At 42.0% G+C, this 16,809-nt stretch overlaps 3 long non-coding RNA genes across 7 annotated transcripts in view; 1 reads left to right on the top strand and 2 right to left on the bottom strand.

The window, feature by feature from the left end:
- Window positions 1-1,079: 1,079 nt before the first annotated feature.
- LOC134216012 (uncharacterized) lies at window positions 1,080-2,047 on the bottom strand. Its single transcript, XR_009980434.1, has 3 exons — window positions 1,758-2,047; window positions 1,621-1,691; window positions 1,080-1,552 (listed from the first exon to the last, which is right to left on the bottom strand). It is a non-coding gene; the product is annotated as an uncharacterized LOC134216012 (long non-coding RNA).
- A 497-nt stretch (window positions 2,048-2,544) lies between these two features.
- Window positions 2,545-16,809, top strand: part of LOC134211884 (uncharacterized) — a 301,614-nt gene continuing 287,349 nt past the window's right edge. The window contains exons 1-5 of one of the 5 annotated variants that reach the window (XR_009979134.1): window positions 2,545-3,074; window positions 3,231-3,307; window positions 3,913-3,989; window positions 5,270-5,708; window positions 9,584-9,661. This is a non-coding gene — a long non-coding RNA (uncharacterized LOC134211884). Of the gene's footprint in view, window positions 3,157-3,230; window positions 3,308-3,912; window positions 3,990-5,269; window positions 5,709-9,583; window positions 9,662-14,331; window positions 14,457-16,809 lie in introns of those variants that run through there. The other 4 variants (XR_009979133.1, XR_009979131.1, XR_009979132.1 and 1 more) reach the window with 4 other exon arrangements.
- Window positions 11,046-11,605, bottom strand: LOC134216011 (uncharacterized). Its single transcript, XR_009980433.1, has 3 exons — window positions 11,316-11,605; window positions 11,179-11,249; window positions 11,046-11,110 (listed from the first exon to the last, which is right to left on the bottom strand). It is a non-coding gene; the product is annotated as an uncharacterized LOC134216011 (long non-coding RNA).

Raw genomic sequence — 16,809 nt, 5'->3', positions numbered from 1 at the left:
CGACAAAGCTTTGTTTTTGTCGGAGATAATAATGACAAAGATCCGAAAAATTTTGTCAGCAACAAAAAAGAAGACAATCTTGTTGCTAACTTTTCATCCCGTTATTTTGCATTATTTCTAAAGCAAATTTCGGTTTTATGCTATCATAGTTTCTGCTTTTATAGAAATATTCGAGAATCGAACAATGATTACAAAATTAGCATCGTATTCTCGCAAATATCAGAGCATGCAAGGCAAATGATTCTTGTCATATTGTGTTCGGGTTCTGCTAAAGGTTTTGAAACGGTTCAGAATTTGGTTGGAATCGATTCTGGTTTTCCTTCAACCAACTTCACTTTTGCGCCAAGCAGACGATCAGATCGTCTGCATGTGAAGCAGCAAGAATTGTTTGCCCAGCGAGACTCAGGGCGAGTCCATCAAATACCCGTGGAATGACGAAAATCGAAACCGTCCTTATCCGACCACAAAATTGACCCAACGGCAAGCAAATAGTCCGAAAGCCCCAAAAATAATCCCCTAAATTAATAAAAACCCATCCAATCAACTCCTTTCTTCCTATTGAGCGACTAGACAAACGTTTAAATTTACAGATCTTATATTGTCGTTCTGATCCTACTACTTCCTACAATTCCAATAGGAATTTTGATTTGCACGGCCGTGCTTTGTTCTCGGTCCCTTCGAATGTTTACATTTGGTTAGGCTAAAAGTATCTGACCTGAATCTGCTCGCTACGCTCGAGCTCATGCGTGGTCCAACGATGGATGCGACGATGGGTGGCGGGGCAGTCTCTGCTGTGAACGCCGCCGGAGCAACGAAAGCGAAAGTGGTTGGCGGCGAGTTTGCCGCCGGAGCTACGATGGCTGTGTGGTAGTGCCGTAATCACGCCGCCGGTGCGACGAAGGTTCACGAGGTGTGCGTGGGTTCGCTGTTGGTGCGACGAAGCGTGTGTCTTACAGTCGTGCTTGGCAAAGCGAACGGCGACTGCTGCGGTAGTATGCGTGCTGCAATCGGCTACCCGATGGCTGTCAGTCGATGGTGCTGATCTTCACCCGGCGATGCGGTGGGTGGTTATCCACGTTCGCTCGTAGTGTGCGCCGACACTATCTCGTACAGATCGGTTTGCGTCGAACTGCCAGCTGTCTCGAGGCCAACGAGATGGAGAATTCTTCCGACAATTGGCGATCGGAGGGTGATTCTCGGGAGACGTGGATTCTCCCAGGCCCGTAGGTGCGATGGTGTCTCACTGGCCGGACGATGAGGCTTATAGCCTACAAACCGCCAAGCTTCCGGATCCACCTAGAGGACTCGAAGCGGTCGAATCCCCCTACAACCTACTTCCGGGTCTAGAACCCGGCAGAAACACCTTCGCGTGAAGGATTTAGGTTCCTTCACGGAGAAAAGAAAGCACACACATGTCGATTAGCACCCGGTAATCATTCAGACGGCACACCCTCATTCCAATCAAAACACATAACAAAACGCATTTACCTGAGCCTCGAGCAGCAGATTCAAAGTTTAGCTGGTTTGATGGCAGCTAATATCTTTAAAAGATCTACAAAAAAATGACACGTACTACACATTAAAATCTTTCGCACCATTATGGCGGTTCTAAGGACTCACATAGGAAATCTGCGTTTCCTCTCACTTGGGCCTGCCTAATTTCCACTATACTTTTATGTACTTTCCAAATACTAGAATAATGAGATTATACATTACAATAATATAATGTTGGATTATTCTAACAAAATCTGACTCACTCTACTTCTTCGAACAGCTAACAGTCACTTTTATAAAGATTCCACAATGTTCTGGGACCACGTCCGCTTCTAATCACTGTCCGACTTGGAAAGACCTTTGATTGGATTTTCTTATTTCTTTGTTACATTTAATATAAAAGATGTACAAACAATTGCCGTTAAAAGAAACGAACTCATCAGACAAACAAGCAAATTAAGCCCGTGAGTGGTCATAAAATTGTCTCGGGATAAGGAAATAGTGTGGTTGAACTATCGACAACTAGGAGGCGCGACAATTAATAAAAATGCCAATTATGGCTGCATTCTGGCTTTCGATTTAATCAATCTTTATAGACGAAAAGATGGTTAATCGAATTAAAATCAGAATTTAATTGCAACCTTGTTTAATTTTGTAACCGCGTTACATTACACCCATTCCCACCAAAAAAATATATTTACTCAGTAAATAGATTTTTTTTCAAGAATAGGGGTCGTTCAATTATGAGATATTTTGAGAAAATATTGTTATTATGATGTAATATTTGCATTTCGAATGAATTCTAAACTTAATAAATGAAATACAATTCTAACAATTCACAAATTCCAACAAAAACTTATCTTACCTTATTTTGACATGCGAACAATCCCATAAATATTTTAATCCAAATCGGTAATCTTCGCGGTTATCCATTATTCACCGCTTGTTTTGCATTACTTTTCTATTTTATTTGTACAGCATGCCTTCACTTTTATTTTAACACTATATTGACCATATATATATATTTTTTAACATGCTTTTTCTTACACCATTGCCATTTTCAGATTATTCACAGAACTCGTATTGCCTTATAATTTTCTTTTTCTCCTCTTCTTCTATTTTTTTACGGATCATCACTTCCACTACTCCACTTCTTCTTCTAATTCTTCCCCCTCCTAACACGTATGGCTACGATAGCCTTCTCAGATTTCAATCCGAGAAATTACAACTAAACCGAACCGAAGCTAATAACTTCACTGTCAAGTGACGACTCGACCAAACTACGCGACGTACCGAATTAAACTGAAGCTAATTGCTTCTATTTCAGATAACCATCCGAAAAATATTGCCTAAACCTATCCCTATATTACTCCCACACACCTTTATATCGCCTACTTCTAGTGATGATCCGATATTCCAATCGCGACGCATTTGTTCGTACTGCCAGCATTACTACCACTTTCTCATGAAATCCCTATGATTTCCTCTTCTCTATACTGTCAGTCAGTTTACCGTCGCGAATTACTACGATCAGTCCGAGTTCGTCGCGAAATTTTTGAACTTGTGGCTAACGATTAAAGGTGAAACTAGTGAATATTATTACAAACTATTTGAAAGTGCTGTCGAATATTTGGGAATACTGTGGAGTGATTTAGAATTAAGGTCATGAAAAAAAAACTGTTGATGTTGATGTAGAGCCTAAGTGATATGTTTTGTTAAATTCCCTTTCTTTTTAGTGTACGAAGGTGTCCAGGAAATTATCGGTTTCGAGATGGGCTAAGGTTATTTAGTGTTCTATTTTATCATTGAAAAAGTGAGTAATATAATCTTAAGCCTACGATTTTTTTTTAATAAGTGCTACCTACAATAAATATTAAATAAACGAAAATTGTACCTCCAAGGCCATCGAATTCCAAAAGCTCTACAATCAACCTATACAAAACCTATCTACAAACATGCACACGAAAATACTATTTACAGTAGTGTGGATAACTAATGGATACCAGTGCCACTTCGGATTACTTCTACAGTGCAGTAACGCATGTATGCACCAAGAGTTTTCAGTTTTTATTCACTGATCTTGTTTGTGCACTAGTATTGGTTTAGATCAACAACGGAGGAAACAGTGTACTGACGTCTCGACGTTGGATACGTGTTTTGCCTCATAGAGTGTTTTATTGATGTTTGGTTTGTGCGCACCCTGTCTACGGTGCGCCGACATAGCTTGAGGAATATTGTGTATCGGTATTCCACCGGAATTATGCTTAAGCCGATCATGCTGGATATGCTCGACAACGGAGAATTCTCGACGTTGGAGTTATTATTTCCTATTAGTGTTTTGTTATTATTTTGTTCGTGCCTACTTACACAACTGTACACTACCATAGCCTAACGATACTGATGGATTGGTATTTTTAGCAATCTCGAATGCTCATCGCGAATGGGCTCGACAACGGAGGAAACAGCGAACTGACGTCTCGACGTTGGAGTTACAGGTACCTTTTGAAGTGTTTTGTTGATACTTTGTTTATGTGCACCTTCGCAGTGGTGCACCGTCATAGCTGTATGTGTTTTGTGTCTTATTTGCGCTGTAGATCAGCTGATCTAAACACGCCTAATCGATTGCCTGAAAGGTCCTCCAATTCATAGCAATGTGCACCCAATTTCGCTACTACTTTTGCTGGAGAGTACGTTTCAGCTAGCTTCGAGTTAAAGTTTTTGGCTTTGTTGGATAGAAAGAAGTTCTTTTTGAGGATAATTTCTCCCACCTTGAAATCAGACGTTGCCGCTCTAGCCCGAAGGTTATAGTATTTACTATACTTTTCGTAGGCTTTTTTCAGATTATTTCTGACTTTTTCGTACACCTGTTTCATTTCATCGTTCAATTCTTTTGTGTCGTAATCTAAGTCAGCTGTAGTTTCGCGAATCCTTTTGTATTCATCCCCGAGCCTATGTAATTTCTCCCGTGGTTAATGAAGTATGGGGTAAATTCGGTTGACTCGTGCACGGCGGTCCTAATGGCCATGGCAACTTCCTGCAAATTAACATCCCAGCGTTTTTGATCGCCTCCTTTTAAGTATGCACGGATGGCTGCCACGATCACTCGATTTACCCTCTCGGTAGGGTTATTCGCTGGGTGATAACTCGCGTTTTTCCAGTGACTTATTTTGTATTTGGATATTAGTGCGTCAAATAATCCGGATTTAAACTGAGGTCCGTTGTCGGATATTAATATCTCGGGTACGCCGAACATTAGAAAAACCATCGATTCCAAAAATTTCACTAATGCCGGAGTTTTAGCTTCTCGCATTGGCTGCACTAATACAAACTTTGAGAAATGATCGGTGACAACCAACAAAGTAGTATTTCCCGTAGTTGACCTGGGAAATGGACCCACATAGTCGACGGATATTACTTGCCACGGCATGCTGGCAATTTTTTGCCGGCCCATAGGCGGAACTTTGGCATTATTGGGGAATTTTGATGTTTTGCATATATCACATCCCATACAATACCGCTTAACATCCACGCTCAAGCTAGGCCAATAATATTTTTCCTGAATCCTTCGCAAAGTTTTGAAGTAGCCGAAATGGGAAATGTTGTGTTCTGCTTCTAGTATTTTGATACGGTCGGCCTTGGGTGGAACCAGTTTCCATTCATACCGGGGGTCTTCGGAACGCCCCGATGGAATGTATTTGTAGACCTTCCCACTGACTAGTCTGAAATCTTTGTATTTGTCCGGTTTGGTTTCTATGCAGTTTTTCAATCGTTGTAGGTCTAAGTCCACCGTAAGAACATCGACGTCAACAGCTCTCGACAACGCGTCTGCAATGACGTTCAGCTTCCCCTTCCGATACTCCAGACTAAAGTCATGCTGCTGCAGCTTAAGGGCCCATCGCGCTAGACGAGCAGAGTTTCCTTCGATGCTGATTTGGTTCAACCATCTTAGCGACTGTGCGTCGGTAACTACGCGAAACTTTGTTCCTTCGACGAAGTGTCGGAACTTTTCGATGGCGAGGATCACTGCAAGGCACTCCCGCTCGGTCGCTGAATATTTCATCTGGGTGGCGGAGAACTTGCGAGAGAAGAACGCGATAGGTCGCCGTACTCCTTCTTGGTATTGAACTAATACCGCTCCAGCTGCGACTGCAGACGCATCGGATTCAATAACAAACTGCTGGTTGAAGTCCGGGTTCGAAAGGACTGGAGGTGCCGTGAGTATCCCTTTAATATTATTGAATGCCAGATCTGCTTCCGCTGTCCATATAAGTTTGTTCTTGTTCTTCTTCAGAAGGTTCGTTATAGGAGCAAGAATGGTTGAGTAATTTTGAATAAACTGTTTATAGAAACCCACCATTCCTAACAGCCTTCGGACTTCCTTCAATGTCCGGGGTGCCGGATAATTTAAAATGGGGTCTAATTTCCCACTGTCGATTGATAAACCTTTTTCTGACAATATGTAGCCCAGGTACGAGATACGCTTCTGACAGAATCGTGACTTTTCGACACTTATGGACAGGTTGGCTGCCCTCAGTCGTTCTGCTATTAACCGGAGTAGCCTAAAGTGCTCTTCCAAGCTATTGGACGTGATGACAATGTCATCCAAGTACACGAATACTTGAGGTTCTAAATCGAACCCCAAAACACGATTCATGAGTTTGGTCTGGGTTACTGGTGCTCCTGTCAGTCCAAAGGGCATAACCTTGAACCTATACAGCGACTTCCCGGCCCTAAACGAGGTATAATCCCGACTTTCTACTGCTAGTGGTATTTGCCAGTACGCTTTGGATAAGTCGATTATCGAAAAATACTTGGCTTTTTCGATTCGACCTAGGATAACTTGCATATCTGGAAATGGATAGGCCTCCTTCTTTGTGACCTCGTTTATCCGTCGACAATCGAGACACAGTCGCCATTCACCAGAGGATTTCTTGACGGGAAGAAGTGGATTACACCAATCGGAGGTGGACTCTTCAATCACATCCAACTCTTTCATACGGTTGATTTCTCTCTGCATTTCCTTCTCGATCGCTGGGGACCAACGATACCTTGGGGGTCGTTTGGGCTTTTCTCCCTCCAAAATTTCAATTTTATGCTCCAGGACCGAAGTTCTTCCCAATTGTCCATCTCCTTTCAGATAACTGACAATCTGAAGAAGTTCCTGTCTCTCGCCTTCTGTTAACTCATGCTCTGTTGTGATCTGTTCTAGCTCGGTATTTTCCGGTATTTCGATGGACGGTAAATCCAAGCTCGTATCCTCTTCAATTTTGGTCGGTGGATTGACATCCGTCGTTCGTTCAAAAACTAAATTTATTTCAGTCTCGTCTTCGGCAAAATATCGGTCGATGCAATTTATATCCATGCGGTCAATTCCAACAAAATTCGTCTCTAATCGGGTTAGACCTCCGTTCTCTTCAAGAGCCGGAGTTATTCGGAAAACTCTCCAAAAATCATTCCCCAAAATTAATTTTTTTGCCAAATTTGGGACAAATAGGGTAGGAACGACCTTAGTTGTCCCCTTGAAAGTATACGGAATATACACTAAGCTGACACATTCGTGTGAAGTTCCATCTGCGGTCCGGATTTGAACACTTGATGGAGTTTTTGCAAAGTTGTGTTTATGCAAAATTTCTTGATCGCTCAAGATACTAGCGGCAGCTCCGGAATCAAGGAGTCCCTTTACTTCGGTTCCAAGAATATTGACGGTTATGTATGGACATCGATTTTCTTTAACGTTAATCGTCATGACCTGTGGAAATTTGTCGTAAATCGGTGGCTGGGGAGTCGATTTCATTAACGGAGAGGGGCTGCTCCCTGATTCCCTTCCGTTGACTCGTTTTTTGCTTCGGGGTGACCGTGTCGATGATTGCTAGGGCAGTTCATAACCACCACTTCTGGCTGTCCACAAATGTGACAGAACAATCTTTTTCCCTTTGAGCAATTTCTCCAAAAGTGACCAAATTGTCGACAGTTCCAGCAAAGGATAGAATTTGGTTGATTGCTGATTTCTTCTGCAGTATTGTCTGCCCTTTCTTCTGAAATTCTAGGATTCCTCTGCCGACCGCGGGTGATTGCGTTGATTTCTGCCTCTTCCTCATCATCTTCTCTTGTACAATCATGGTCATCAATGCAATGTACGTTGAATGGCCGACCTCTTGGAGCATATGATCGATAAACCGATTTATCTAACTCATAGCAGAGGTTGCATAGAGTTTCGACATCCAAGGCATCCGTATCCATGAAAGCAAGATGCGGTCTGTACCAATCCCGCATGTTGTCCAACATTATGTTCCGCTTTGTCCTTTCCGAAAGTGGCCTGGATAGTTGTTGACACAAACGTTCTACTTCGCCCATGAACGTAACAAAAGTCTCATTGGGCAACTGTTTGCGTTCCCTAATTTCCCTTTCAATCACTTTGTCCTTATTAGGCACCTCGAAACGCAATCGCAGATAGCGCTTTAAAATTTGCCATGAATGAAATTTGTTACTGAAGGTATAATACCAAATTTCAGCTGGAGATTCTGGCCGGAATAAGAAATTGGCCTTGCTTAAAAGTTCTTCTTCCGAAACCTGGTTGTTTCGAGCTAACACATCGACCCTCTTTAAAAATTCTTCTGCTGACATTCCCCTTGCTTCCCCACTGAACTTAATCGGCCATTTGTTGATTGGGATCCTATGCTGATTTTGATAATTACGGTTCTCAAAATGTTCGTATGGACGTGGATTGGTAGCATTTACTTCTCGTCGATAATCTACGGGCTGAGATCGCCCCCGTGGCTGGATTGGGGTTGATGTTCTGTTGCTCGTCCTATTATTCGCCGGTTCGATCGGCTGTGAAAGTCCTCCTTCGGTGTATAATCCTGCTCGTCCGGACCGATCATAGTTGCCAGTCTGGTGGTCTGGTCTTTGGAGCACATTCCTTTCGTCTGCACCAATATCCGGGTTTGTTGCTGCTCTCCGCTGATATTCTTGCATTCCATGCGTGATTCGTACCATGAGGTTCTCCAATTGATTCGAAAGCACATCTTCGACAATACGGCTGACTTCTGCTCTGAGTCTAGTATTTTCTCCTATGGTTGGAGTCGCAGGACTCCCTTCTTCGGCAATAACTTCGTAGAGTGCCGAGTAAGTGGGCGGTCGTACCGTCGAAAGTGGTGGAAGCTGCGTAGACGGTGATTGGAGCGTTTCCGTTGGTGGTGCCGGAAGAGTAGTTGATGGTAAGGTCTGAGTGCATGTGGCTTGAAACAATGGACGAAATGAATCATCCGACCGTATTGACTGATTTAGAAAAGGGTTCATAGTCTTGTTTGTCTTTGGAGTCGAATTTGGTAAAAATCCCACCCTCGGACGCCGAAGTCCATTACTTGCATCCCTTGAAACACCCGTCGCATTTTCCCTCAAAGCGTTCAACGAGGCCGCCCCAGATTCTACTTCTCTTTGTTCATTATTAGGTGGGAACTCATATAATGGATTCCTGGGAATAGCTCCCGTATTCCTCAGTGGCATGGTTTGATGATTATTAGTATTAGCAGTGGTCATCGTCGGAACTCGGTCCTCAGGGTGACCAAAAGTGTCAAACAGAAATTCGATTTCGTCGAGGACTTCTTCCTTTAATTTTAACTGTCTCTCGTTTAACGCGTTAAGGCGATTAACCCGTATACGAATATGGCGTAGTCTAGAAATCAAGGCCTGCTTTCCCCCCTGAACTTCAAAATCTTGTCTAAGCATTATTAACTTCACCTGGATTACCGATACTTCATCCTCTATGGTCTTGTGAGTTGTAATCAACCGTGGGTGTTGAAGCTCTTCCAACTGGATTTTTCTTAACTCTCCCCGTTGTTCCTGCATTGGTGCTTGAGTCATATTAATATTGCGTATTTCTAACTCGTATTGTACTTCATCCGGTAGAAGATCGTTAGGATTAATGTACGACCCTAGCCCAAAATGGCTAGAAGCGTTCGCCATGGTGGCGATAGAATTATATACTTTTCTAAATAAAATTTAATGAAAATATGAACACCCTTAATGCTAAATAAATTCCAATTCACTTCCCAAAATTCAATGCACTAATACTAAATTTATATTGTAGGTCCGACCGATCAACGAATTTAATAACGAAAGATGGTTCCTAAACGTATCCCAATTCAAATATATACAGCAGCTAAACGTAAGTACTAATCCTAAATAATGAGTTCCAAAAATAATCTTAATAATAGCAAACGAGTCCAAATTCAAATTTCAATTATTAACCTAAATGCAAATATTCGTACCTCAAATTCAATTTCAAAAAACCTATAATTTGTTCGCACGCCCTATTTTCTCAAAATGCCCCACGTTGGGCGCCAAATGAAACGGTTCAGAATTTGGTTGGAATCGATTCTGGTTTTCCTTCAACCAACTTCACTTTTGCGCCAAGCAGACGATCAGATCGTCTGCATGTGAAGCAGCAAGAATTGTTTGCCCAGCGAGACTCAGGGCGAGTCCATCAAATACCCGTGGAATGACGAAAATCGAAACCGTCCTTATCCGACCACAAAATTGACCCAACGGCAAGCAAATAGTCCGAAAGCCCCAAAAATAATCCCTAAATTAATAAAACCCATCCAATCAACTCCTTTCTTCCTCTTGAGCGACTAGACAAACGTTTAAATTTACAGATCTTATATTGTCGTTCTGATCCTACTACTTCCTACAATTCCAATAGGAATTTTGATTTGCACGGCCGTGCTTTGTTCTCGGTCCCTTCGAATGTTTACATTTGGTTAGGCTAAAAGTATCTGACCTGAATCTGCTCGCTACGCTCGAGCTCATGCGTGGTCCAACGATGGATGCGACGATGGGTGGCGGGGCAGTCTCTGCTGTGAACGCCGCCGGAGCAACGAAAGCGAAAGTGGTTGGCGGCGAGTTTGCCGCCGGAGCTACGATGGCTGTGTGGTAGTGCCGTAATCACGTCGCCGGTGCGACGAAGGTTCACGAGGTGTGCGTGGGTTCGCTGTTGGTGCGACGAAGCGTGTGTCTTACAGTCGTGCTTGGCAAAGCGATCGGCGACTGCTGCGGTAGTATGCGTGCTGCAATCGGCTACCCGATGGCTGTCAGTCGATGGTGCTGATCTTCACCCGGCGATGCGGTGGGTGGTACACGTTCGCTCGTAGTGTGCGCCGACACTATCTCGTACAGATCGGTTTGCGTCGAACTGCCAGCTGTCTCGAGGCCAACGAGATGGAGAATTCTTCCGACAATTGGCGATCGGAGGGTGATTCTCGGGAGACGTGGATTCTCCCAGGCCCGTAGGTGCGATGGTGTCTCACTGGCCGGACGATGAGGCTTATAGCCTACAAACCGCCAAGCTTCCGGATCCACCTAGAGGACTCGAAGCGGTCGAATCCCCCTACAACCTACTTCCGGGTCTAGAACCCGGCAGAAACACCTTCGCGTGAAGGATTTAGGTTCATTCACGGAGAAAAGAAAGCACACACATATCGATTAGCACCCGGTAATCATTCAGACGGCACACCCTCATTCCAATTAAAACACATAACAAAACGCATTTACCTGAGCCTCGAGCAGCAGATTCAAAGTTTAGCTGGTTTGATGGCAGCTAATATCTTTAAAAGATCTACAAAAAAATGACACGTACTACACATTAAAATCTTTCGCACCATTATGGCGGTTCTAAGGACTCACATAGGAAATCTGCGTTTCCTCTCACTTGGGCCTGCCTAATTTCCACTATACTTTTATGTACTTTCCAAATACTAGAATAATGAGATTATACATTACAATAATATAATGTTGGATTATTCTAACAAAATCTGACTCACTCTACTTCTTCGAACAGCTAACAGTCACTTTTATAAAGATTCCACAATGTTCTGGGACCACGTCCGCTTCTAATCACTGTCCGACTTGGAAAGACCTTTGATTGGATTTTCTTATTTCTTTGTTACATTTAATATAAAAGATGTACAAACAATTGCCGTTAAAAGAAACGAACTCATCAGACAAACAAGCAAATTAAGCCCGTGAGTGGTCATAAAATTGTCTCGGGATAAGGAAATAGTGTGGTTGAACTATCGACAACTAGGAGGCGCGACAATTAATAAAAATGCCAATTATGGCTGCATTCTGGCTTTCGATTTAATCAATCTTTATAGACGAAAAGATGGTTAATCGAATTAAAATCAGAATTTAATTGCAACCTTGTTTAATTTTGTAACCGCGTTACAGTTTGTCGCTAGGTGCGTTTGTCAGTAACAAACTCTGTTGACGACAAAGGGTAGGGTAAAAGTTCCAATAGTCGTGGGTGTTCCTATAGTTGTGGTAGTGCTATTTTTACAAAATTCACGTCTCAAACGCAGCAACCCATCTAGTCTACCAATTTGTTGACATGTCAATAGACGAAATAACAAAAAACAGTTATGGATTTCACGTAAAATCGGTAAAGTATCATTTAAATACCTTATATTTTTCTCTGCCTTGCACCAATAGTTACGGTAGTGTTCCCATAGTTGCGAGTCCCATATGAAAACAATGAGATTCGCAACTATAGGAACCCGAATTGAAAATTACCGCAACTATTGGAACACTGCACCCATAATTGGAGGTACCATTTTAGGAAACAATGATGGGTGTTGCTGCAGTTAGCTCTGTTTTTGGATGAAATATAATGAATAACCTTTCATATAATGTATGTGGAATGAAGTATGGACTTGGTGTGAACCAACAAATAGTGATAGAACGTGCTTAGTTCCTCCACTATTGGGTCTTTTACCCTATGTGCAAAAACGATAATCTTAGTTCACAAAATCATTCAGACTAATTTGTTTAATAGGTCAACTACGCTCGATACATAGTCGATAAGGACTTTTTCTTAATTAGATCCCTGAATAATTGTGTTTATTCTGTGTGCCTTGTGAAATCAATTCTGTCGATTCGACTTTTTGTTCCGATTCCCGTTTACGAGTGCCGTGAGAAATGGCGATATGAATGAACTCCGATGAACTTTCAGTGTTGATGTACATCGACAAAAGTCCAATTTAAGTGACGTTTCTGTGTGAGATTTGTCGATACCCTTCTACAAATCGAGAACAGTTTAAAAACTTAAATATGGAGGTGAAACGGTAAGTTTTTTTTTAAACAGCTCAAAAACATAGATTTAATTATATGAATAATTCGTTTCAGAGTGCGAGTAACCAACCGCAAACAATTTAATTTGCTGGTCACTCACTTGGAGGCCCAATGCCACGGGTGGCGGACCGAATTCCATTAAAATTTTGTCGCCGATGGACAAAATTTGACAAAATGGTAAATCATGCTGGTATGTAAAAAGAAATTTGTATTTGGATGTATTTAGGAAATTTGGGTACTGATGAAACCAAATTTCCTGCACCGGGCACGTAGCCGAACTCTGGCAAAACATTTTCGGAACTAACTCTCTCATATATAATTTTGTACAATGCCAACCAAGTAGAATGAGTATTTAGTATTGTCCGGCTGTTACACACTTGCTTCATCAGCAACGGTGCTCAATAAAGTAGGGTTGTGTGAGATTGTGCCAGTTGGTCTTCAGATCCCAACCCGACCACATGAGCGAAGAGAGATCGTCACTCGAATTCAGTTCATTCAAAGTTAATTTTATGCCGGGTATTAAGTCACCCGGAGTGGAAATTAAATACTTATGTCTGAAACTCGATTATGCATGGGTACAACATGTGATAGATTTAGTTCGGAAAAGGTATTGGAGGGTAACCGCTCCCTTCGGTGGGGTTTGATCCCACGAAACCAGTACGCTAGACAGGTGCTTTCCCTACTAAGCTACAAAGGACCTCCGTCGTCCTCATATCGACATTGACTAGTTCGTTTACTATAGGTTCGTGCCTGATGCACATAAAATTGTTATTTATTAAAAACAACAATCCACAATCTTCCAGATGTATTGGAGGCCTTAGGGTCTGAGGGAAGGGTTTTCCGTTAAAAAAGCACGTGGTAGCACTATCTGCGAGAGAAAATTGTCGCCAAAATAATTTCATCATTATGCAGTTTATAATTGCTTTAGAATTTGCCGTAAACGGAGAACAAAAGGAATTGGCAATAATGGGGAAGAAATTTTTCACTCATGCAGTGGTTCGGCGAGAGAACAGCAGCAGCGCCGACCAATCACGCAATAAGGAAATCAAAATAAACAAACTCCAGCTGGTTTTGGAAAATAAAAAAAACATAAGACGTTTCTAGAACAATATTAGAAAATATCGTGAGAGGACTTTGGACAAGGTTTCCACATAAGCTTTGAAAAGAATTTGGGTAATAAAAGTGGTGATGGTGTAAATACAAATGTAGTACAAATAAGACAAATAAGACAAAAAAGACAAAGAAGACAAATGGAGTTAGTTCCTCCAGGTATTCCTCCTCCTTAGTTAGTTCCTCTAGGCTCCTCAAGAAATTCCTTCGGAAGTTCCTACAGGATTTCCTTCGGAAGTTCCTCCAGAATTTCCTTCGGAAGTTCCTCCAGGATTTACTTCAGAAGTTCCTCCAGGAATTCCTTCAGAAGTTACTCCATGAATTCCTTTGGAAATTTCTCCAGGAATTCCTTTGGAAGTCCCTACAGGAATTCCTTCGACAGTTCCTCCAGGAATTCCTTTGGAAGTCCCTCCAGGAATTCCTTCGGAAGTTCCTCCAGGAATTCCTTCGAAAGTTCTACCAGGAAAAGTTCCGGAGAAATTCCTGGAGGAACTTCCGGAGGAATTCCCGGAGGAACTTTCGGAGGAACTTCTTGTCTTGTTTATCATTAATTATTTATCTCGTCCCATTCCTACATTTGTATTCTATTTATTTTCCTAGGTATCTCCGTGTTTACAAATGGGAAAACGAAAACGATACCAGCAGAGAAATTTAGAGACGTAACGTGGCTTGAAACCGTACATACTTTGGACTCCGCAAGACGCTCCGACCGAATAGAGTTTTCCGGCGTACAGAACAGACTATCTATAAAACGCCCATCAGACCGGTAGTCCTCTATGGACATGAGACCTGGACGATGCTCATGGAGGACCAACGCGCACTTGGACTTTTCGGAAGGAAAGTGTTGCGTACTATCTCCGGTGGGGTGCAGATGGCGGACGGTACGTGGAGGAAGCGAATGAACCAAGAGTTGCATCAGCTGTTGGGAGAACCATCCATCGTTCACACCACGAAAATCGGACGACTGTGATGGGCCGGGCACGTAGACAGAATGTCGGATAGTAAATCGGTGAAAATGGTTCTCGACAGCGATACGACGGGCACAAGGAGGCGAGGGGCACAGCGAGCAAGGTGGATTGATCAGGTGGAGGACGATTTACGGACCTTCCGTAGATTGCGTGGTTGGCGACCTGCAGTCATGGCACGAGCTGAATGGAGTAGACTCTTATGTACTGCACAGGCCACTCCGGCCTTAGTATGAGCAAATAAATAAATAAAACAGAGGATATGCAGAACATGATATTAGAATTTAACGCGAATTTAATATGTTGAAAATGTCCAGTCATAATGGCAAGAAAAGCTACTAGGAGGTCCACTATTGGACATTTTAACCTATATGGGTCCGATTCAAAGAATAGATGTTTGTAATGAGTAAATGAATGCACTTCATGAAATATGTCAGACATGTTTGTAGTCGCATCATAATATTGCCATTGAATGGTCGGTAGACAAAACCACTGAGTAGCAAACTCGTAAAAAGGAGCAAATTAGGTCACAGACTAAACTAAATGATGATATGACGCTTAATTTACCGCATCCAAATGTGTAAAAAGATTCTTATCACTACACGGTTGACTCACATAATCCTTTAATAATTCAAGTGTAATGAATTCAAATACGTGTATCCTTCATTCAAAGAACTCATCAACCAAGTTAGAAATAGATCAAACAGATTTTAATGAACCCTGCTCCTTTTGTGTGAATCCTCCAGGCGATGGATGTTGGAAACTAGCTGGCAGCTTGCCTATCCTTCCTTTCGGACTGTGCACTTGAAGGGTTACTCTGAAACGATTAGCATCAAAAGCACCGGAGTTGAACCGTCTTCATCATCATCATCAAACTCACATATCCTCGGTTCGCTTGCGCTCGGCTGTGACTCCGCAAGGGATGGATTTATTTTGGCTTTCACGGAGTAGCTGACTACGATGAATCGTTTGAATCTTTCTCAAAATCACACGGCTCCATGCTCAGAACACTCTCCGATGGCTACCAAGCGGAACTTATTCCATCAAGTGGGATCCGTTTTGCTACTTGAGATGTACCCTTTTCAAAATCAAAATTATTTCGCTCTATATGATTTTGTCCGACTGTTTCAGGTCCTAATGCACCTTTAATACATACTGACTGCAACTTTAATGGTTGCTTTTAACGATGACATTTAATTCTCTATGCGGTGATTTTGAGAGCTAATCAAATGTTAATATGATTTTTTTTTCTACATACGTATTTCACTTGCAATGATAATGATTCAAAGATAGCATTCCTGAACCTAATTTATTGTACAAAAATTGATTAACGTTTGATAGTGGTGTGTAAAATGCTCTCCAAAAAATCGTCTGATGATTTTTTTTGTAAAAAGTTGAGGGATTTTGAGAAACTACTGGAGATTTTGTAAATAATATTAGAATATCGTATGATAGTTTTCGGGGTAAAATTATTACCATTTCATGTTTATTACGTTTATTTATCTGATTGTGTATAACATCATCAGTTTTTGTACATTCAAAAACGAAAAGAACTAAATCAACCCGTTTATTTATAACGATTTTACCCAAACCTGGTAATATGCACCTTTCGATAATCACGTAGCCACTATTAAGTATTATGACCTTATATGTAGAAAAGAAGTAATTTACACAATCTCTTTTGCTTCCTCGCCAGTTCTTCTTCCGCATTAGCTGTACAATATTTTGGTCTATACTCTAAGCAAAAATTCATGCAAAAGCCTGTCTGTAAGTGCTTCCGAGGAAGGTAGTGAATTGTGCCCGTCTTCCTTCTGCCATTAAATATTTGTTGTGCCTCAGTCGAAAATCGGTGCTAGGTCCTTTGACTCCCAGGCCGAAAGCATAACGGCCGATGTCATAAAAGATTAAAGCAATGACGACGCTATGGCTGTTCCATTGGTGAAACGAAAGGATTTCCCTCCTATTGCATACACAGAGGCACTTGCCGTCGATGTAGACATTCCGACGGAGGGCACGTTCTATGGAAGGGAAAACCGAGAAAAGGTAGTCCCATTTTCGATATGATAGGTTATGAAATGCCTTGATTCGATCCCGACCCCTCGATGCTGTGAAG

This window comes from Armigeres subalbatus, chromosome 2 (assembly GCF_024139115.2).
Source record: "Armigeres subalbatus isolate Guangzhou_Male chromosome 2, GZ_Asu_2, whole genome shotgun sequence".
Classification (NCBI taxonomy): domain Eukaryota; kingdom Metazoa; phylum Arthropoda; class Insecta; order Diptera; family Culicidae; genus Armigeres; species Armigeres subalbatus.
This window is presented reverse-complemented; position numbering and strand designations above follow the sequence as displayed.